Source organism: Halichoerus grypus, chromosome X, assembly GCF_964656455.1.
Source record: "Halichoerus grypus chromosome X, mHalGry1.hap1.1, whole genome shotgun sequence".
NCBI classification, from domain to species: Eukaryota; Metazoa; Chordata; class Mammalia; order Carnivora; family Phocidae; genus Halichoerus; species Halichoerus grypus.
In genome coordinates this window covers 91155060-91179021 of record NC_135727.1, presented here as the reverse complement: position 1 = coordinate 91179021, position 23962 = coordinate 91155060, and the positions used below count along the sequence as shown (strand labels likewise).

At 41.9% G+C, this 23962-nt stretch overlaps 2 protein-coding genes across 9 annotated transcripts in view; one reads left to right on the top strand and one right to left on the bottom strand.

The window, feature by feature from the left end:
* ZNF182 (zinc finger protein 182) overlaps nt 1-23962 on the bottom strand; it is a 238910-nt gene that overhangs the window by 12273 nt on the left and 202675 nt on the right. The gene's annotated exons all lie outside the window — the stretch shown is intronic.
* Nucleotides 22866-23962, top strand: part of ZNF81 (zinc finger protein 81) — a 100621-nt gene continuing 99524 nt past the window's right edge. For 2 of the 8 annotated variants that reach the window (XM_036111847.2, XM_036111844.2), the window contains exon 1: nt 22866-23199. The gene's annotated coding sequence lies outside the window, so the exon portion shown is untranslated. The other 6 variants (XM_036111846.2, XM_036111843.2, XM_036111845.2 and 3 more) reach the window with 4 other exon arrangements.

Below are 23962 nucleotides of genomic sequence, written 5' to 3'. Positions count from 1 at the left end.
GTGAATCCAGCAAGAATCAAAAACAAATTTACCACATGACCAAATTGGGTTTTCAGGTAAGACAAAGATAGTTAATGTTAGTACATTTACCAGTTTATTTATTCTATCAACAAATTCAAAGGAAAAACATCACAATCGTATCAGTGGATATAAAAAAGACATTTGACACAATTCAGCAGTAATTCTCAAACTAAAACAAGACTAGAAGGAAACTATGAAAATTCAGCAAAAATCGTAGTCTCAAAATCTCCAGGAAGCATAATACTAAAAGGTAAAATGCTGAAGACGTTTCCATTAAAACTAGTGACAAGATGGGGTTGTTCCTATCACAACAGTGTTTTGAAAGCTCTAGCTAATTTAATTAAATATGAAGATGAAATAATCTGGTTAAATATTGAGAAGGGAGAGCAAATCAGTTTTATTTGTAGGTCATATTTTATATTCAGAAAATTAGCATAGGGAATTTCAGTAAGGTGGTGGGGTACAAAGAAATAAGAACAGCAGATCGAAACATATGGAAAGGAAAAAAATTCTATCTCCAATAATGACAACAAACACAAAACACCTAAAAATCCCACAAAATACAAGAATGGTACTGAACTAGAAATAAGAAAACTAATATTTATAATTCTAAAATATAATACAAAACTTAAGCACATGGAGAGAATGACCATATTCCTGGACAGAAATACAGTAAAATAAAAACATCGCTGCTTCAATGTTAACCCTATTGAAGTAATGAAGTGCCAAGCAGAACTCCAGTTCTTATCCAACTTGGTAAAACAATTTTAAACTCTGCATGGAAGTATAAAAATGGGGCACCTGGGTGGCTCAGTCATTAAGCGTGTGCCTTGGGCTCAGGTCATGATCTCAGGGTCCTGGGATCGAGCCCCGCATTGGGCTCCCTGCTCAGCGGGGAGCCTGCTTCTCTCTCTGCCGCTCCCCCCTGCTAGTGCTCTCTCTCTCTCTCTGTCAAATAAATAAATAAAATCTTCTAAAAAATACCAAGAAAATTATGTAAAGAAATACTGAGAGGATGTTTGGACTAGCAAATATTAAAACTTACAATAAAAACAAGTGCAATCAAAACAAGGATAGAGAGGCCGGTAAAATATAGGAAAATGTCCAGACATTGATCTTAATGCATATGGGAATAGATAAGACATGGGTGATGTTCAAATGAGGGAGTACAGGAAAGTTCATTATGTAAAAGCCAGGGGGAGAGAAGAGGAATAAACAATGGCTATAGGAATGCACAGAAGGAATCTAAGGCCCATTTAACTAGAAATGACGCTCAACTCATTAATAGGTGAAAAAAGTAAAACAGAACTAGATATAATTATTCATCCCTCAGAATGATAAAAAATGAAAAAGAACAACATTCAGTGCTGGAGAGGATTTGGGAAAATGAGGTATTTATACATTGCTGGTGTGAATATTTCATATACTTTTATATATGTCTTGAGTAAGTAATATACGTTATATACATTTATGTATGTAATATAACGTATATAGCATTTTTGAGAGTCATTTGGCAATATCTAATTTAAAAATACACACACGTCATGGTGCCTGGGTGACTCAGTCAGTTAAGGGTCTCACTCTTGATCTCAGGTCAGGTCTTGATCTCAGGGTCCTGAGTTCCAGCCTCGGGTTGGGTTCGGAGCCCACTTAAAAAAACACACACACACCTGTACCTAATAATGTTCACATACACAAAAACTGACACAAGCAAAGAGAAACGCACAAAATCACACTGCCCTCTACAGAGCAAACAGGTGAAAAAAAAAAATCAGAGAGGGTATACAAGTTTTGAACAGCAGAATTAACAACTGGAAAGCACATATTCTTTTAAAGCAATAGATGGAACATTTATGGAAAGATACAAAGGACTGTTCACCATAAGGCAAGTCTCTACAGGTTTCAAGGAACATTCATTATATAAGTCACATTATCTGACCACTGAGAAATCAGGTTAGAAATCAGTAACAAAGATTAACTGTTTATTGCAATTAGAAAGGTGCTTCAAAATGACACATGTGAAATGAAAGAAACATAATTGAAATTTTAAAATATTTGGAAAAGAATAATAATACTCTTTAACAAATCTTGTGGGTCTTAGATGGAAATGTATGGCCTTAATGCTTAAAATTAGAAAAAAGTAAGGCTGACTAATAATTAGCTGAGCATCCAATCTAAAAGATCCCAACACTGAATCCACAGAAGCCCCATGACCGACCCTAATGCCCCACATCACTCAGGCCACGGTACCCTGATAGCCAACTACTGCGAAACCACCACAGTGCACACCCCTGAGAACCCCTTCCCTTGAGTTCTGACCTCTAACACTGTGGCATCTATGGGAGAAAAGGGGGGGGGTCTCATGCCCATGCTCAAAAGCACCTGTGAAACTACATTCCACAGTCAACAGGGTGCAGTTACTGAGCTGCTGTGAAAGTTTCCTTACTATCCCCAGTTCTGTTTGGCTCAGAATAAGGCTGCAATAGAGTGGCACTGCTCCGTGGGAACTGCCATCTTGGAAGAGAGTCTGTGCCATATGGTGGAAAAAACTTGCCTCCTGCCTCACTGAGCAAAACAGTGGGGCTGCCCTGGGAAGAAGTGGCCCATCTTTCTCTGAGTAGACCTCTTGGTAGATAGGAGTCTTTGGAGTTAGGCTCTGGAGCTCAACTTCTGGAGACGCTAAGGGGCTCCAAGGGACACAGTGAGTAATGGACAGGCAAGGCTAGGTAGGGAGAGACAGAAAGGGGGCAAGGAGGCCAGGGTCCCGCAGGGGGCTATGTAAACAGGAGAAATCCCAGACCTGGAGACAGATACATGATATTTACACGAACAACTTGTTTGTTCTCATGATAATTACAAGTCCACCATGTTTGTTCTAAATATAGACATGAAATTCACAAATCCACCATGACATTGACAAGAAATTTACCAAGTTCAATTTCCTATAAAAGACTGACCATAAAAGCCCTCAGTGGCAACCCATTGGGGGCCCCTCTCGCTCTAGAGAGCATTCCTTTCTGTTCTCATCTTCTCTCAATAAATTTGCACTTCAATTCACACTATCACATCACTTCACCCTGTTGTCCATGAGATTCATTCTTAGACAATGTGAGACAAGAACTCGGCAACTGTGCAAAATTTCTGATGCCTTGGCCAGGACACTCCATCACACATTGGGAAACGCCATCCCACTTCCTTCATCAGAAGGGGAGTAAGGTGTAATGTGGACCCTGTCTTTATGTTCTGGGACACTTCTCTCCCCTGTTCAGTCCTCTTGTCTAGTAAAACGTCAGGCACCTGGTAGCTGTGTAAGTGTGACTAGCCTGGCAACTGATCTTAAGACTCACGTGACGGGTTTCTGGGAATGGCCTGTCCTGCACAGGAAGGGAAAGGTGGGCCTGCCCTAACCAGTTCCCTTTTCCTCTTTCCTATGGCATCTCCCTTTTTAGGGGAAGTGTATTCCTACACTAGCACCTCTATAGCTTCTGATAGTGACTATGAACCTTAACTAGGGGACTCTTCTTTTGAGTGAGAAGCAGTTTTCATTCTTGGAAATATGTTCTCTAGGGGTCTTGGCTTTTCTGTTGTCCAGCAGTGTCAGGAATGGTCTGTCAGGTTTTGTTTTATGGCACATAGTTGCTTTCTGTACCATTATGAAGTTTTTCCTCCTTAAGAGCACCTTTTACTCTGACCTGGCCCCCGGTTGGATAGCTGTTCGTTTTTACTGCCTGGGGACGTACCTTTTCTATTGTCAAGCACAGGTGCATAAACAGGGATGGGCATGAGGATAAATGAGATTAATCTCTTTGTATGACTGCCTGGAAGTCATTCACTAGTTTTCGGGCTTCTATCTGCCTCAGGGTCCATTGAGATTAAAACTAAGAAGGGGGGGCACCTGGGTGGCTCAGTCGTTAAGCGTCTGCCTTTAGCTCAGGTCATGATCCCAGGGCCCTGGAATCGAGCCCCGCATTGGGCTCCCTGCTCGGTGGGAAGCCTGCTTCTCCCTCTCCCACTCCCCCTGCTTGTGTTCCCTCTCTCGCTGTGTCTCTGTCAAGTAAATAAAATCTTTAAAAAATAAAAATAAAAAAAAACTAAGAAGGGGTCGGGAGCCCACGACTGCTCAGTTTCCACCTAAGATGACTGCACTGGCAGCTGGGATTGTTACAGTTCAGATAGAAATCTTTCCCTGTTTCAAGAGCAGAAGGTGCGAAGCTACAAAAATGTTAAAGCTACAGGTATTCGCCCCTCCGTGGGAACTCGCCCGCTGATAGGTCATCAAATGTATAGGAGAAGGGATGTTCAGACGCTTTACTGCCGAAAATAAACGTGTAACTGGGCTTTGGCTCGCCAGAGCCTTGGGTGCAAACAAAATGAATGAGGCTTCCATTTGAGAACTCTGAAGATACATGTGGCAGAATTCCCCCCTGACAAATTTCAGGCCTCATCTGGGGAGCGCACGGAAGGACTGGCCATTCGGCGCTCCGAGCCTGCCCCCGGACATCATAAATGACCATGGGGTTTCAGAGACACGCAAACGGATGGAGACCTGCCCTGGAGGTCACAGCCCAGGGAAACCTCCTCCACAAGCAGCGCATACCTGCCCACAAATCCCAAGATACCAGTTTGCACCCTTGACTACGGTTAAGCTGCCTACAAGATTATAACATATTTCATTCAGTGATAGTCTAGAAGAGGGGGAGAGTCGAGTGCAGGTCAGAGTGGCTATTCCCGCCCGCCCCACTTTCTGGCGTCCTAGGGTCTTAGGCCACTCTCTTGCTCTAGGACAGGTCGCCAAGGGAGGCCTTGGCTAAGAGAGCTGATCTGAAGGGCCGCCTTCATAGGCACCTCTCCATAACAGGTGTGGGATAGTACCAGAATCAGGAGATAGAAATAGGCCATCCTTCATGGGGACTCCTCTGGACTGCATACTGCAAAATTGGGTAATTTCCCCTTGTAAAACTGTCCTAGTGTTTTCCAGGGGTTAACAACGGCTGGTTCTTCAAGGCAAGAATAAAATAAGGTGTGACCTTCGTAGCAAGGCAAGTTCCCAAGGACTCTCCCTTGGGGTGCCTTTTAACCCACTGGAAACAATTTGGATTGCAAAATGTAGGAAAGGATTGAGCTTCTATAACACTGCATGGCCTCGGTGGGATCTATCAGTTAGATCTCTTCTGTAGAAAACAGGGCTCTACATCAGGACCCCGATGTAAGGGCCTCTTGCAGAATGTGTTTGCCTGAATGTGTCTGGCTAGTAAATTCCCTCCTGACATATTGGATGGTAATTATCGAAGTAGGCCTCCTCAGAATAAACTCAGGTTGTTGGAGGAAACACGAGTCCTCCCTAACAAAGGGGACACTGACTCTCTCTCACTCACTGTTCTTCCTAGTAGATGTGGGCGCTTCTCCCTCATTTCCTGGGTTAATGGCTATACTTGCAAGCAACAGTCTCTGGTTAGTCTACCTTGGGAAGGGGACTTTATGGAATATTCCCAAGCAGCTGCTAAAACTCCCTTTATTTCGGGGAAGTTCCCTGTCTTCTCTCACCAGATGTGGACTGCCTAATTCCACTTCGGTGGCAAAACAGACAAACAAAAATCTGCGTCTGCTCCTCTGTTCAAGCTGACAGGCTTTAGACCCGGGAACCTTTTTTCTGCCTCTTCTGCCTCAGCTTCCTCCTCCTGTTTCCACACCACCTTGGATGTGGCCTGCCTACACCGCTCACTTCAGATTTCCCCTCCCGTGTCTCAGGTAAAAACTGACAATGGGGAAGAAACTGACTTCTAAAAGAGAATCCAGGCGGAATATAATTCAGTATTGAAACTAATTTAAGTTAATTGGTTTAATTAAGATAGACATGTCTTTAAAGTTATCAACATTAAATGTGAAACTTTTATTCTACCAAGATTTACTGAAGGTCAAATGCTCTCTGTTGCACTTTGTCAGCAAAAAGATAGCTTAAAATAATGGTTAATTTTGTCCGTCTCAAAGTCTTCATGGGTAATTGTTAAGATAGCTTTCAGCGTCTATGTGAACCTGAAACTTTAAAGTTTTGCTTGGATGATAAATTGGGATGAAATTCATTGGACATCTAAGCCTTTTCCAAACAGGATAAAATACTAAAACACTGATCCCTGAACATAGGTGTGTGCTTTTTGTTTCTTATTGCAAAGAAACTAAGGATATTTGAGTCTGTTGGTAAACATGCTTTGTGCTTAGCTGATTCATAAGTTTGCTGTCAAAAAAATCCTGGTTTAACAGTTTACAGTCGGTTACTACTTAGTTTTCAGTTTACAATCAGTTACTACTTAGTTTTCATTGGAGACGAAGGTTTCTAAGAGTGCAAAATTCTGCTAAGTGGAATTAAGACTGATGGAAATAAGGGAAACAACTCTGTTATGTAGAAAAGTAGGCGCTACGTAAGAAAGATGTAAGGAATGGGAATACATTTTTGTTAAAGGTAAAAGAAGGTAATTTTCTCCTAAATAAGACTGGTTGTTTGAAAAGAAATGTCTTGGGACAAAATCTAAATGCAAAGGAAAGTTGTAGAAGGTTTGTGAAGGGAAATCTTTGCAAAGGAATTGTATATGTGGTCCTGATGGACTAAGATTGAAATGAGTGGATTTTTTTTTTTTTTTAAGATTTTATTTATTTGCGAGAGAGACAATGAGAGACAGAGAGCATGAGAGTCAGAGGGAGAAGCAGACTCCCTGCTGAGCAGGGAGCCCGATGTGGGACTCGATCCCGGGACTCCAGGATCATGACCTGAGCCGAAGGCAGTCGCTTAACCAACTGAGCCACCCAGGCGCCCGCAATGAGTGGATTTTAAAGGGACACTGGTATAAGATTGAATTCCGCTTTCTCTCAGTTAAAAAAAAAAAAAAAGACGTTTTCTTGAATTGATGGTCTGCTCTTGATAAGAACATGTAAACAAAGTTGTTTTCTCTTTTCCTTATCTGCCCAGGAAAGCCAGTTTCTATATTTTGTCTTTTCAAGTCTTTGATTACTTAGTTAAAACTTCTCGATATTAAAGAAGCTAAGTTTTGCTAACAACTATATGACCCTACATATTTGCCTTGGGAATCTTATTGTCACTTTGGTCAAATAGATAATTAAGTTTTGAGTTTAATGATGATCTGTAATCCTATTTAGGCATGTGCTTTATACCTTTTTAAGTTTTTGTTTTTGTTTTTTTTACAAACTTCCCAAGATTTAAATCATAAATGAAGTCTTTTTGACCAACTAGGCCTTTTTATTTGGTATGTTACATTCTGGTATAAGGTCATAATCACTCAATATTCTGATTATTGAAGTGTTACGTGTCTTAGAAATACCCAGATTTCTTTGCCAGCTATATTGTAATCTCTCATCAGATCTTTAACCATGTCCATTTTTCAGCCTTTTTGTCATTTATAATTGTTCTTATCCTCTTGCAAAACGTATTTCATCTTCAAGGAAATTCATAAAAAGGACTTTTAGGACAGATACATGTTTTGTTTTGTTTTTGTTTTTTTCAAGATTTTATTTATTTGTCAGAGAGAGAGAGCACAAGCAGGGGGAGTGGCAGGCAGAGGGAGAAGCGGGCTCCCCGCTGAGCAGGGATGGGACCGATCCCAGGGACCCCAGGATCATGATCTGAGCCGAAGGCAGCCGCTTAACTGACTGAGCCACCCAGGCATCTCAGAACAAATAGATGTTTTTGATATCTTTAAAATCCTAAAACTAAAGTGGGTAAAAATTTCCAGAACTAACTAAAAGGATACATTCAAACTGAAGAAAAATTAGTAACATGGGACTAAGTAAATTGGGAAAGATGATTATAGTTTTGTGGCTCTTGTTTAAAACATTGCTGTGGTTCTTTAATGTTTACTCTTCCAGATTAAGAAAATTTTCTCTTAAGATATTGATGACTTACAGAAATGTGATAAAGTATGCATTTGTAAACAAACTAAAGCATTTTTTTCTCTCTACCTGAACCCTCTGAATTCAAAAGGTCTCAGTGAATATTCTTTTTTCCATGGCAACCATAATCATTCACATAAGTTCAATAGGAATCTGTTCTCCTTGTAACAGGACACCATTGGAAACATTGGTTATTTTACCAAGGCTTTGACTGGAATGTCATATTTGAGAGAGACACGCATAGACTCAGATATGACCAAACAGCTTCAAGGAACTGAGGTTGACTTTATGAAACCTGGAGCCATAAAACCCCTTGGAACTGTTGGCCTGATACCTTGCTTACGGAGTTTCCAGCAGCCTCACCAGGTGAGTAAAGAATGTCACTTGCTGGCAAGAGCAGGAACCTCAGGATACTTTGGGGACCTTGTGAAGAGGAATTCATCCAAATCTACAGGTATTGCAAGCGTGTCTGATGGCAAGTACTTGGCTTGGCTTCTGGCCTGGAGAGGCTACTAAAAGTTCAACCTAGAGATTCCTTATAAAGAGTTCCAGCAAAGCAAATTTTAAAAGATCTACATGATCAATCACCATTCTTGCTGAGCTTATGTAAATAATTAGAACAAGTTTGTTAAAATTGGACTTGTTTTGCAAACAAATTAGTCCTGATTTGGCTATCTCTGATTAAAAATGAGGGTTATTATAGAGAGAAATTATGTTTCAATAACCCACTTTTGCAAATGTTAAGTCCTAATTCTGATTGTCTTTGAATGTTGTTGCCTAAGCTAGACAACTTGAGGTAAACTTCAGAGAAATTGCACAATAGCCCATGTATAGACAGTCTTCTTGTTATTCTGTGAGGATAATAAAGGACCCCATGGATATATGGTTATTTAAACAACTAGAAAATGGGATTGATTCCCCAACAATTGTATAACTCAATTAGCACCTTGACCAATTCTATGTGGCTGGGACGACAAAAATCACTCCTTAAAAACCAGAGCCTATCCCACTGCATGGGGTTAACTATGGACTTGTGGAGCTAATGGATGACTTCACTTTATGATTGGATTGGATGATGCACTTGGCGATGCTCTTATCTCTTGAGACAAGTCTTCTCCCACTTGCCAGTGATTCCTTGTCATTAGGATATTGTTAAAGCTGGACCTCAAACACAAAGGGCTTCTTGATGGTTTTATCCCTTAGTCATATTTATCCTAGAAGCCACTTCTATTGATGTACAAATTGCAAACAAAGGCTTTAGCCAAACATACAATAGCCCTCCTGGTAAAAGGAGCCTCAAAGCTCACTATGGGACTTCCAAGACTTATGTTAGGACTGCAACATGAAATAAGCAAAACAGTGTGTTTGCTCAGCAGGACTCTGAATGATACTTCCCAGGTACTAGATACAGTCAACCAAGAATTAAGTGAAGTCAGATAGGGACTTGTGAAAACCGGGCCACTGTCGACTATCTGCTATTGCTGCACCATTTGGGGTGTGGGAAGTTTCCTTACATGTGTTGTTTTAACATTATAGATAACTCCCACAAGGTGTCCCAATTAATAGGGTACATTCGTGATCAATTAAAAAAGATCAAGATATCTACCGGTCTATTTGATGGAATTGGTAATTGGGGATCTTACCTAAGAGATGTGATCACAGTTTGCGACCTAACACTTGTTTTACGTTTATTCTTTTCCATGTGCCGATGCGTGCACCATTTGCTGTCAGTCGTGACCCCCCCCCCACCGGAGCCATACCACCAGGCCCTGGACCGACCCCTGGGTAGATTCTAACTGCCGCACAACCTGCCACCCCATTTCAGCAGGAAGCAGCCAGAGTGGTCATCGTCCCAATTCCCTAAAGGCAGTTAGGGTTACTATTCCAGGGGGAGGAATGAGTAAGGGACAGGTGAGGCTAGGTAGGGAGAGACTGTTAGAGGGCAACCTAGGTTCATGCAGGGAACTATGCAACCAGGCTCACAGAAATCCCAGATGTGGAGGCATACATATGATATTTACAAGAACACCTTGTTTGTTCTCATGATAGTTACAAGTCCACCATGTTTGTTCTACATATAGACATGATATTCACAAATCCACCATGATATTGACAAGAAATTTACCAGGTTCCCTGGTCAGTTTCCTATAAAAGACTGACCATAAAAGCCCGCAGGGGCAACCCGTTGGGGGTTCTTCTCATTCTAGAGAGTATTCCTTTCTGTTCTCACCTTCCCTTAAAAAACTTACACTTCACTTCATCCTACTGTCCCTGAGATTCATTATTTGACTCTGTGAGCTGAGAACCCTGCAACTCTGCAACAATAGGAGAGGGGAGTCATTACTAATGAAAAGAAAAAGAATGAGAATCCTAAATGAGTCTGAGAGCTATCACTGGAGGAGAGGGGAGAAATGTCACAATAGTACCTTCCCCTGGGTGACACTATAGAGTGTGCTAGAAAGGATGCAGCAGGAGCAGTATAGTCCCCCACCCTCCCCAGATACCAGGAGAGAGGCGAGAACAGGCCAAGTGGTAGCATCCAGCCCCACCACCTTGGGAAGGGGAGTGAGGGCCTATTTTAGTATATGTGCTGTGGAAACGAGCACAGGGGAGTGAGGGCCTAAATGTGTCCATAATCTCAATCAGCCCCACACTAGCCAAGCCACCTTAACTGAAATAAAAATAGGTATCAATAAAATAAGTTTTACATTGATAGGTCAATGGTGGCTTTCTCTATTTAATGTAATGTGTCAATAAAAGCATCTTCTAGATCACTCTATTATTCAAAGCTCCTTATAAAATTAAATCTAAGTAATAATTATGCTGGTGCAGCATTACCACAAATTTTCAACGTTGCCCCACAATGAGTTTGCTGCCCTCTAGCACCTCAAATATGGAAATTATGGAGATCCCATTGCCCCTCTCGTGTAGAGGTGAGAAGAACCCATCATATCTCTTCAATGGATGAACTGCTACTCATTCTTCAAAACCCAGCTCACATACCTCTTAAAGGAAGACCTTCCTGACTGCAGTAGGAGAGTCCATGCCAGCTGAAGGCCCTTCTGACCCAGCAGCTGGGGAAAGCTTTTTGAAAGGGCCTGGGCCGGGGTTCCTGGATGGCTCAGTCAGTTAAGTGCCTAGCTCTTGATGTCAGGGCTGTGAGTTCAAGTCCCATATTGGGCTTCATGCTGGGTGTGGAGCCTATTTAAAAAAAGAAAGAAAGAAAGAAGGCATTTAAAGGGCCTGGGCCTGAGCTCTGGTATCTCCTATCTTTGTGCCCTCAGACCAATCCCCAGTTCAACATTCTAGACAGTAGAGGACTGGACTCTCTGATTACCAAATAGTCCTCTATCTCTCCCACAGCCCTGGATTAGATAAGTGTTTGTTGAGTGAACAAATAAAAGAAGATATTGAATCTGTAGAAGCTTGCTAGCACGCAGACATGTCTAAAAACGTTCCCAGCATTAATGTCAATTTTGTTAGGTGTGATGATGGTACTGTGATTATGTTAAAAGAAGAGGGGCGCCTGGTTGGCTCAGTCAGAAGGGCATGGGACTCTTGATCTCGGGGTCGTGAGTTCAAGCACCAAGTTGGGTGTAGAGATCACTTAAATAAAAACTTCAAAAAAAAAAAAAAAGGAGGGAGGAGGAAGAGATGAATAAAAAGAAAATGAAAGTAAAACATCCTCAGATACCAGAGATTTATACTGAAGTATATGGGTGAAATGATATGAAGTCTGGAATTAGCTTTAAAATACTCAAACAAGGGAAGATGGGAGTGAGGGGTGGAGGAGTGATGAAGCAAGAAAGACAGAATGTTGATAACTGTGGAAACTGAGTGATGGCTACAGGAAGATTCGGCATGCTTTTTGTTCTACTTTAGTATATGTAGAAAGTTCATCATTAATTTTTTTTAAATGAGGACAAGAAATGGATGGAAATATTCACAACTAACAATATTAATCTTAGAGAAAATAGATTTCAAAGTGAAGAATTTTAAGAGGAATAAAGCATGCAGCCACTGAGAAAATGCACCAATCATGAGCATTTATGTGTGTGTGTCTGTGTGTGTGTGTATGCTTTTGAAATATATAAAATAAAAACAGATACAACAGTGAAATTTTTGCAAATATTCAATTACAGTGTAAGAATATTATATCTCACAGAAATGGACAGGTCAAGGAATGAAATGTGCAAGGTATTCAGATTGGAATAATACAACTTAAAACCTTGATATTTTATACGTCTACATTCAATCTTTATTTCGTACTCAACAGAGAATGCACGTTTTACACATAAAACATTCTGAAAAAATTCTCCTTGCACTAGGCCACATAGGCTATAACAAATCTTAATAAATTATATCACACAGGCCATATTCACAGACTATAATGCAATAAAAATGGAGATAAAGACAGAGACAGCAAAAAACTCAAATGCCTGGGCAGTAAAAGCACTCACACATAATTAATACTTAGGTTAAGGAGGAAATTAAAACAGATGACCAACTACTTAGAACTACGAGAGCATGAGAGCACTACACATAACATCTATGTGATGCGCAAAGTGATATACTTAAGATGATTTATATCATAAAGTGCATTTATTAGTAAATGAGAAAAACTGAAACCAATTATTTAAGCTTTTAGTACAAACTGTAGGAAAGGGAAACAAAATATCCACAAAGGAAGTAAAAGAAAACAGAAATAAACAAGGGGCGTCTGGCTGGCTCAGTCAGTTAAGTGTCTGCCTTTGGCTCAGGTCATGATCTCAGGGTCCTGGGATCGAGCCCCGCGTCGGACTCCCTGCTCAGTGGGGAGTCTGCTTCTCCCTCTGACCTCCCTTCTCTCATGCTCTCTCTCTCTCATTCTCTCTCTCAAATAAATAAATAAAATCTTAAAAAAAAAAAAGAGGGGCGCCTGGGTGGCTCAGTTGGTTAAGCAACTGCCTTCGGCTCGGGTCATGATCCTGGAGTCCCGGGATCGAGTCCCGCATTGGGCTCCCTGCTCAGCAGGGAGTCTGCTTCTCCCTCTGACCCTCTCATGCTCTATCTCATTCTCTCTCTCAAATAAATAAATAAAATTTAAAAAAAAAGAATTAATCTATTTCAGGGCACCTGGGTGGCTCAGTTCATTAAGTGTCTGCCTCTGGCTCAGGTCATGATCTCAGGGTCCTGGGATCGGGCCCCGCATCGGGCTCCCTGCTCCGCGGGGAGCCTGCTTCTCCCTCTGCCTCCACCTCCCTGCTCATGCTCATGCTCTGTCTCTCTCTCTCTCAAATAAATGAATAAAATCTTTTAACAAAATAGAAGAATAATATGTCACAACTAAGTAAGACTAAAGGGGGATTACAAGGGAATTTAAAAATTTTGAAGAATACTAGTATGAATCATCATATTAATTGAACTAAACAGGGGCAAAAATCATTAACAGAAAAACTAATACAGATGATTTTAAACATATAAACAGATGCTCGATCACTCTCCTAGTAAGAGAAATGAAAATTAAAACTACACTTGGGATATCATTTCTCACCTATCAAGATTGGCAAAAATCTAAAAGTTCAACAACCCACCCTGTGGTGAAGTTGTGGGAAAACAGACACTCTCCTCTATCACTGGTCACAGTCCAAGTGATACAATCCTATGGAGGTGAATGTGAAAATATTTAGCAAATTACAATTGCATTCAATTACAACTCAGAAACGACATTTCTGGGACTCTATTCCAGGAATACACCTATACATGTTTGGAAGGTATATTGCAAGATGGCCCATTGTGGCATTGTTTGAAATAGAAAAATATAGAAAAATCCAAGTGTTCATCAGCAGGACTCAAAGAAATCAATGAAATCAAATCATCAGCATGATTCCATTCAGTAGACCCAAGAAGCATCAAGATGTAACATTAGAAGTAAGAATAAACATGGTTTCAGAGCAAGGCAAAGAAAGACCTGGGGACCAGTATGTATGACAAATTGTAACTGGGGAAGGAAACTGGAACCAATGAGTACAGGTTGTGTCTGGGGTTCTAGTAAGATGTTATGATAGTACTTACTGTCCATTAAATGCACTGATATTTCTTGTGCACTAATTGTGTGTTATGTAATGTATCTGCAAATACATTATGATGCTGGCACATGAATATAATAATTCTCGGCAAACAAACGAACATGCAAGAGGAAGGAAAGCTCTTTACAGAACAATGTCAACTAATAATTATAGAAAGACATAGAATTAGAAAACCACCATCTGCAAACCCCAAGTTAGTCATTGTTTTAAGCAAAGATCATCAATGGATGATAAAACGATCTTGTGAATGCTTACTGAGTGTTTTGGGCTGAATTGTGTTCCCCCAAAATTCATATGTGAAGCCCTAACCCTCAGTATCTGAGAATGTGACATATTTGGAGATAGGGCCTTTGAAGAGGCGATTAAGTTACAATGATGCCCTTAGGGTGAGCACTGATCCAATCTGACTGGCGTCTTTATAAGAAGAGATTAGGATTTACAGAGAGACACCGAACATGAACATGCATAGCTGAGGAACCCTGTGAAAATGCAGCAAGGGAGGGGCCATATGCAAGCCGAGGAGAGAGGCCTCAGGACAAACCAAACCTGCCAACACCTTGTTCTTGGACTTCTAGCCTCCACAACTATGAGAAAATAATTTCTGTTATTTAAGCCACCCAATTTATGGTATTAGGCTATGGCAGCCCTAGCAAACAAATACATTGGGTGAACAGATTATTCACATGGTCCCTAAAGAATTACCCCATAGAAAAATAATGAAATACAAAAGAAAAAAGATTTCTGGGGCACCTGGGTGGTTCAGTCAGTTAAGCATCCGACTTCTGATTTCGGCTCAGGTCGTGATCTCAGGGTCATGAGATCCAGCCCCTCCAAGGGCTCTGAGCTCAGCCAGGAGCCTGCTGGAGATTCTCTCTCCCTCTCCCTCTCCCCCTCCCCGTTCTCTCTCTAAAATAAATAAATAAATCTTTAAAAAAAAAAAAGAAAAGAAAAAATATTTCTTTACAATGAAGAAATTAAACTTAGCCGTTACCAAATATAAAATGCATGGAAACATGTTTCCAGACATGACTCACCGATAGGGACAAATCACCCATGCAGATTTCTTTCCCAAGCTGTTTGACCTAAATCTATTCATGAGGAAACAATTAGAAATGCAGAAACATCTACACCACAATTGGCAAACTCTCTTCAAAAATACCAAGGTCGTGACAGACAAAACAGGCTGGGAAAATGCTCTTAGATTAAAAAGAGATTAGAAAAAAAAATAATAAAAATAAAAAGAGATTAGAGACTAAAGAGATGAGATGACGTGAACGATGCCAAATGCCAGGCATGAACCCTAATAGTATTTGGGATTTTAAAAAGTTGTAAAGAAATTTGAGGGTAATTAGAAACATTTGAATTTGGGATGCACACTATTATTTTATCATTGTTAATTTCTTAAGTGTGATGAGGTTCTCGGGAGGCGTTGGGGGAGGTGATGGAACTGTCTGTAATCCGATGGTGGTGGTGGTTATACAAATCTGTACGTTTATTCAAATTAATGAACCGTACACCAAGAATTTAATTTTACTATATGATAATTTTTAAATAAAATTGAAAGTCGGAGTGCCTGGGTGGCTCAGTCAGTTAAGCGTTTGACTTTGGCTCAAGTCTTGATCTCAGGGTCCTGGATTGAGCCCCAGGTTGGGCTCCCTGCTCAGAGCGAAGTCTGCTTCTCCCTCTCCCTCTGCCCCTCCCTTCACTCATGCGTGTATGTGTGTGTGCTCGCACATGCGTGTGCATACACACGCGTGTGTGCACACACTCTCAGATAAATAAATAAAATCTTTTTTAAAAACTGAAAATTGTATCTCGGATTTCTTAGATGTGGGAATGGGCTTGTGGCTCTGCAAAAAAAAAAAAAAAAAGTCCTATTCTTAGGAGTGTGGAAATATACAAAGATGACCCAAATGGGGACAGAGACTACAGAGCTTTCTATAGCAAGGGAGGCAGTCAGCATCACGTATAGTGAAAAAAGGAAAGACTTCAGGTATGCCCTGTGGAAATAAATGAAGACAAACCAAATGAGAAAAGCAAAGGACATTCATTCTGAACTTGCTCTAGCAAGGAAATCAGACACTGTCACTTGCCTTTTGGCAGAGACTCAAAGGCAGACAGAGGGGGTAAAGCTTGGTTGTAAAAAAAAAAAAAAGGAAGGAAGGCTTCAGGTGTGTTCGAATTGGAAAGCTGTTGGCATGCGGAAGCTGTAGGCAGGCTAATAACTAGAAGCCGGGCATCCTAGGTGATTGGTTTGGGGAGCAGATTTGGTTTTCTCTGGATGGACCTGAGTTGGAAGTGGAGAGTGGGGGCAAAAAATGAGGAGGTTGGTGGTCATTGACTAAGTCCTGGCCATCTAGACCCATTGCTGCAGAGGTAATGGTTTGGCTTCTCAAGATTATTGCTATAGAAGTTGTAGGTCAGAATTCTATTGTCATAATACAGTTGACCCTTGAACAACGCTGGGCTTAGGGGCACTGCTCCCGCCAACACGCACACAGTGGAATAACTTTTGATTCCCTCCAAATTTAACTACTAATAGCCTACCGTTGACTAGAAGCCTTACTGATAATGTAAATAGTTGATTAACACATATTTTGTATGTTCTATGTATTATATACTGTATTCTTTTTTTTTTAAGATTTTTTTTTTTTAAAGATTTGATTTATTTGATAGAGAGAGACACAGAGAGAGCGGGAACACAAGCAGGGGGAGTGGGAGAGGGAGAAGCAGGCTTCCCGCTGAGCAGGGAGCCCGATGTGGGGCCCCATCCCAGGACCCTGGGATCATGACCTGAGCCGAAGGCAGACGCCTAACGACTGAGCCACCCAGGTACCCCTATATACTGTATTCTTACAATAAAGTAAGCTAGCGAAAAGAATGGTATTAAAATCGTAAGAGAAAATGCATTAACAATACTGTACTGTATTTATCAAGAAAATTCTGCCTATAGGTGGACCTGTGCAGTTAAAACTCCTTTGTTCAAGGATCAACTCTATATGGTCTGGCCATTGTCCATTTGTATATTCAGTCCCTCAGGAGATACATGCTGAGTATTTAGCTTTTAGAGAGCATAATGTTTGCAGTTTACTGTAGAAAGGTATTATAAAACAAACATGCTGGAGTCATTTCTTTCTTTCTTTTGCTATCTATCCTTCCCCTTCCACATGAACTTTGACTAGTGGATAAGCCACAAGGCTTACAAAAACAATTCTCAGAAAGTACTGTTCTGATGGTATGGGGCTCTGTTCGGGAGAGGGGCTCAAAAACTAGAACAATCCCCTAACTGTGAGCTTCCCTTAAGGTAAAAAAAACCTATCACCTAAGCCCAAACTGCAAAGACACATATCCAACTTTCCCCTATATAAACCCTAATCATGCTTCAATCTGGGGTCAGAGGTGGGGGTGGGGTTACCTGATGCCCATCAGTTGAATATAGCCTTTAACCTCTACTTCAGTTACTTAAATAATTTTCTTTGGACATTTTATTTATTTATTTATTTATTTATTTATTTATTTATTTATGACATTATTTTTAAATGATGGGGCCTGTATGTATGTACAGAAAGAGATTATGCAAATGTAGCGAAAGTTAACAGTTGTTATATCCAGGTGGAGGGCATTTGTATGTTCCTAGTACAATTCTTTCAACTTTTGTGTAGTGTAAAATTTTCCAAAAAAGTTGGGTGTAAGGGGCGCCTAGGTGGCTCAGTCGGTGAAGCATCTGCCTTCGGCTCAGGTCATGATCTCAGGGTCCTGGGATCGAGCCCCGCATCGGGCTCCCTGCTCAGCGGGGAGCCTGCTTCTCCTTCTTCCTCTGCCATTCCCTCTGCTTGTGCTCTCTGGCTCTCTCTATCTCTCTGTCAAATAAATAAATAAAATCTTTAAAAAACAAAAAAAAACCTTAAAAAATTTGGGTGTAAAATAAATAAGCTATCATTGCCTGCTGTCTCCTGACATATGTAAATGGTTGTGGCTTTGGTCCAGAGGTCCCTGCTTAGCCATTGAACCTGATACTTTTATGAAGTTTTCCTCTACCTCTGTCAGTGGAAGACAGATAATATTTTACCATATTGTAAGATATTTTTCATCTACTGAAGGAAGAAGGCATGCAAGACAAGGCTGATGGGAAGACCGTGGATACCACTCTTTGCATTTACCTAATAGGATAAAAAGGTGCTCATCATTATGTCTTTAGCTGCAGATGTGTAAATATTCTGACCTTGCATTCTTCCTTGTTTTCAACTGGTTGCCAGCATAAATGTGAAGATTCACAACTGGCCTGCTCCAGGATTCAGGACAGTCAGTTGTAGAATTATTTTTATTTTATTTTACTTTATTTTTTTCTTTAAAGATTTTCTTTATTTATTTGTCAGAGAGAGAGAGCGCACAAGCAGGGGGATCGGCAGGCAGAGGGAGAAGCAGGTCCCCGCTGAGCAAGGAGCCCGATGCAGGACTCGATCCCAGGACCCCGGGATCATGACCTGAGCCGAAGGCAGACACTTAACCCACTGAGCCGCTCAAGCATTCCCAGTTGTAGAGTTTAAAAGGAGACTCTGATCTCTCTATTTGAAGTGGCAGCCCCCTCCCCCAATATTTCTAACTCACATTAGTGCCCCATCCACCCCCTTTAGCAGTTATCAACTATTGACAAACAGTGTTTATTGCCCTCTTCCCCACTAGGATGTTGGGCTCATGAAACTAGGAGTTTGGGGTCTGTTTTGTTTTACCCAATATCAAGTACCAAGAGCAGTGACTGGTGATCAATAAATATTTGATGGATGAACAAATAGGGTCTTAAATACTTATAAGTTCTGCATCTTTTTAGCATTTCCTGCCTTACTCCTACCAAATCAATTTTATAATTAGTTGTGTCATCCAGAGATGCCTGCAGAGTCTTTTGAAGGGAATAATCTTTTAAGACAATGACCCTGCTTGCATGTGTTTTACTGCTCTCTACATGTGTGGTACAGCTACCAAAAATAAAGCAGTCAATTACTGCACATATATGAGAAGCAGAAATCACTTCCGTATCAGCATGAACAAGTAAATGAGTGAACAGTAAATGAATAAGATCATTCTGAAAAAACAGAAGGCTACGAAGAAAACTAAGGCATGGTGAGGAGCTAGAGAGTAGTGGGGGTAGGTCGGGGAAGGAAGACATCTAAAGAAAAGACACTGGAGCAGGTATGATGATGGAGTGAGCCATGGAGCCAGAGCATCTTTGGCAGGGGCTTCAGTAAGTGTCAAGGTCATGGGCCTCCTGCCTCTCTGCTCATCCCACCACTGGATGGCGTCTCTGGGCTGGGGCTAACAATTTTCTTGCCCTACTCAGGGAAGGGATGGCACTTTTCTCCATGCAGACTTTGTCTTTTTACATTTAGATATTTACCTAACAGCTTAATTTTCCCAATTAATTTAAATAGTATTTATTTATTTTTATTTTATTTATTTCAAAGATTTTATTTATTTGAGAGAGAGAGAGAGAGCACGAGCAAGGGGGAGGGGCAGAGGGAGAGGGAGAAGCAGGCTCCCCGCTGAGCAGGGAGCCAACGCGGGGCTCGATCCCAGGACCCCAGGGTCATGACCTGAGCCGAAGGCAGACGCTCAACCGACTGAGCCACCCAGGTGCCCCTAATTTAAATAGTTTTGATAGTAAAGTTAGCACTTAATGTGCCTACCACCCTTTGTATGGCCTTGATGATAACCTGCATCTATCCATGTGGTCCCCCAATTCATTGCCCTGCCTCCCCTTAACTGAGGTAAACATCATCCTGAATCCCAAGTTCATAAACCTTTTATTTTTTAAAGTAATTTTCTTGCAATTACATACAGTCCTAAATAGTTTATGTTCTTTATGTTAGTAGCTTTTATTTTTATAAAAGTGTGTTATGCTTTATATAATCTTTCGGGAATTACAGGGGTTTTTTTCTTTAATGTTCATCCATATTGTTGAGTATTATTCTAGTTTATTCATTTTGACTCCTGTTGATGAGCATCCAGTTTTGTTTCTAGGTTTTTCTGTCGTGAACGGATTGTCAAGCATATCCTAGGTTTCAGGTGGGAATATTCCTTTTTGTTTGTTTGTTTGACAAAGAGAGGGTGTGTGGGGGGGAAGGGGTGGAGGGAGAGGGAGAGAGAGAATCTTTTATTTATTTATTTTTATTTAAAAAAAAATTTTTTTTAAGATTTTATTTATTTGTGAGAGAGAGAATGAGAGACAGAGAAGGGTCAGAGGGAGAAGCAGACTCCCCGCTGAGCAGGGAGCCCGATGTGGGACTCGATCCCGGGACTCCGGGACCACGACCCGAGCCAAAGGCAGTTGCCCAACCAACTGAGCCACCCAGGCGCCCAAGAGAGAGAATCTTAAGCAGGCTCCATGCCCAGTACAGAGCCTGAACTCAGGGCTCGATTTCACGACCCTGAGATGATGACCTGAGCCGAAATCAAGGGTCGGATGCTTAACTGACTGAGCCAGCCAGGCGCCCTACCCTCTTTTGGATACATTCCTACGAGTGGACTGGCTGGATTGTGAGGTATGTAAATATTCACTTGTAGGAGGGAATGCCTATTTTCTAAAGCGGTGTCATAAGCACCCTATGAAGGTGCACACACGAGTTGTGTCTTTCCACAATGTCAGCTTTATTCAATCATAAAGCAAAGTTTATCACCATTATAAATCAGGTTCGGGACTCCAAACTCAGTGACATTTCACCATGTGATTAAACCTGGCTTCTTACACAGCACACAGAGCAGGACGGAAGACCAACCACGCAACGAACAAGATAACAGAAGGGTGTAGGAAGTTAAGGAATGAAACACAAAGTCAGTCTGCGAGCATGCAATTGAGATAAGGCCTCCGCCCAATCTGGGGCCGCTCTTGGCACCTGCTGCTTCTTGCGTTCAAGCAGTGAAGGATCTCAGTTCTGTTTGGAGATCAATCGGGCACAGCTATCAGAGGCAGCTGCCTTTTCTAAGTGGTCGGACATAGAGGGGTCACGTCTGAAGAGTCTGACAGCTTGCTGCCAGAATCCTTCCCTTTTTAAAGGGATTTAATTGGTTTCGGGTCCCTGCAGACCTCCTCTGGTTCTGCTCGTTATCAGTTCTGGGGTGTCGGCTGATGCTGGTCCCGGCCATCCCTCCTAGCTGCAGTACCTTCACCTACTTGCGTCATTGCTCGACGTGGGCTCCTGCTTGACACGACAGACTCCATTTTGCTCTCTACAAGCTGTTACACTGATTCACATTCCTTCCACAGGGCAAAACGATCCTGTGGGTGCACATCCTCTTCCATACTGGGTATTGTCAGACTGAAATTTTTGTGAATTGAGTGGGTATAAAATGTCATCTCATCATGTCCTGATTTGTATTTGCCTGATAGCTAATGACTTTGAACACCTCCTCATATGCTTATTGGCTCTATCTTTCCTTCTTCTCTGAAATGGTCTAACGGGTCTATTATTTTTTTGAAATATAACTGTAGTACTATTAAGATGCTCAACAACATGAACAGTGATTCTTGAAACTCTATATAGAAGCACGTCAGACAAGCTACCAGTGATTCAATTCCTTCTTCGTTTCTTCATTCAGTAAACTCTCAGACCAGGGCTGTATATGTAGAAAGAGAATTTGGAATACTTAGAGTCCAACCCTCTAAGAAAGCAAAAAGTAGCTCGGACTATAAAAATCTACCCTGCCATTCATCAGGCTAGGAGAACAATCACAGATAAAGTCAGATGCAAAGTTATCGGGAAACATTATTTCTCCCAAGGACATGCTGCCGCTGTTAATGCCATAAAGAACTCTACTTTGAATGACTAGTGCTTTCTCAGTCACTGGGAAACTTCCTTCTCTACAATCACGGACTATCAGAAAGCTGCTATTTGAAATGGTATCAGTACAAACGAAACATCCTACTCTTGCTGGAGACTCTAAGTCACTTAGACACAAAGAAGCAGCCAGGATTTCCAACCCTGACCAGAGATAAGGGGTATCTAGACACAACATTTTATATCTATCTTAACTTTATTGTTTTCAGGAAAACAGGACTCAAGTTCACTTTGCGGTTCACATACAGCTCCATTTTGCCTTAAGGTCACCAAAACACTGCTTCATTTCTATTTGATCTGAACTTCACCATTCCTCCGAATCCTGTAACTCTATCTTTTCCTTTGTTTAGTGGTTCCATGGTTCCTCTGGTGTGTGGTCTCCCTCATTGACTGATGGATCTGTCAGACTACAAATTAGTCCCAGATGGTCTTAGGCTGAGTAGGGCACTCTTACATTCCAGATTGTGAAACTGAGCAGAGGGGATGTGATTGGACTGAGAGCATCCAGTAAGTCCATACCTGAGCCTGTGTCGGGTCCCTTCCTCACCTGAGGATTCAGAGAAACCTTCAGTGGGGTACAGAGCCTTCTGCCTGTAGGAGGACTTCTGCCTGTAGGACTCCCTGGAGGAGGTGATATTTGAACTTGGTGTTGAAGGGAAAGTAGGCATTCCCAGGTAAAGGGCAACAGGACTTCTTCCCTTTCTACCCCAGTGACACGTCCTAGAAGGGTATGGGCATCTAATATAGAAGGGAATTTCTGTATTAGAAGTAATATTAGGGACAGCAAACTGGTTGAAGGGCAGAATCAGTCTTGTCTTAAAGCTACATTTTCAAAAGGGCACTATCACAGTGCAGATTTTATTTTATGTGGAAATAAAAATAATAGTTTCCTGAAGATGCTTTTATTGACGTAATGCTTTAGATTAAGGAAAAATAAAAAAGTATTATTTGTTCATATTTTATTTCATCTGGGGTTGCTGGAGTGGGAGATAATGTAGACTATGGGAGCATTCAGACCCCGCAGCCAACCCCTACAAGCACAACAGAGGGGACTCTGACACCGACTTCCCCTTTATCCCTCAGTGCTATGTCCTAGGAGGCCTGCACACCCCCAATTTCTTCCCCTTCTTCGCTCGTGGTACGTTCCAGGAGAGCACTGTAAACCAGTCTGACTTCTCCCCCGCTTTCACATCGTGTGGTATCTGCCAGGAGAGCACAGCCGCTGGCACGTCTGCGTCTTTCCAGAGGCCCTTCAGCTTCTCTGAACATTATTACACAGATCCAGAGTACAGCTCCAAAGACCCCCTCCTCCAGGAAGACCGCCCAAAAGAACGTCGCCACCCATGCTCCCCGCCACCGAGACAGCTCCGCCGCTCTGCTCTGTGAGTTTAGAGGCTTCCTCACCCTCGGTACGGAATGGTCACTCCTCCAACATGGCGCACCCCACGGGGAAGCGCGACCTGGGCGCGGCCACGTTCCCCGCCTGGCAACGCGGCCTAGGGGCACTGAACGCCCCAGAACACCGATTCCGTAACATTCCCATGTTGACTCTGGGCGGACAGCGGCTTCGAATGTAGTTTTGCGCGTGTGCAGGACCACGCCCCCTTCGTTCGTCGCCCCAAACCCTGAGAAGGGGCGGTGCTAGGGGGTGGTGACCGGAAGCGGCTCCGGTTCTCAGCGGTGGTTTAATAGTTGTCAGGAGGATCTCAATGCTCTGTGTCGGAGGGATGTGGAGGTGATGGGGCCCCGGGGAGCGTGAGTGTTGGGGAATTCTGTGTGGTCAGTGATGGAATCGGTTGTCTAACGGATTGGATGATTCGATCATTATTTTGCAGGCTTTCCTCTTCTCTCAACGTTAAGGTCCTGAAGTTCACTCTTAGACCCCCAAGGTTCGGTCCATTATGTTCTAAGTGAACCCTAAGAGTTGATTTTTCTTCTGCCCACGAGTTATTTAGAAGTGCGTTTTTAGTTTCCAAAAGTTTATCTTTTTAATAGATTTCTAGCCTTAGTTTTCTGTGGTCAGAAAAATGTCTACGTGAAGCTCACTCCTCGAAACAGGAGAAGACTCATGGCCTAGGCCGTGGTGAATTTTTATAAATGTTCCATATTTTAATCAAAAATAGTATTTAGTTGTTTAGTTGTCAA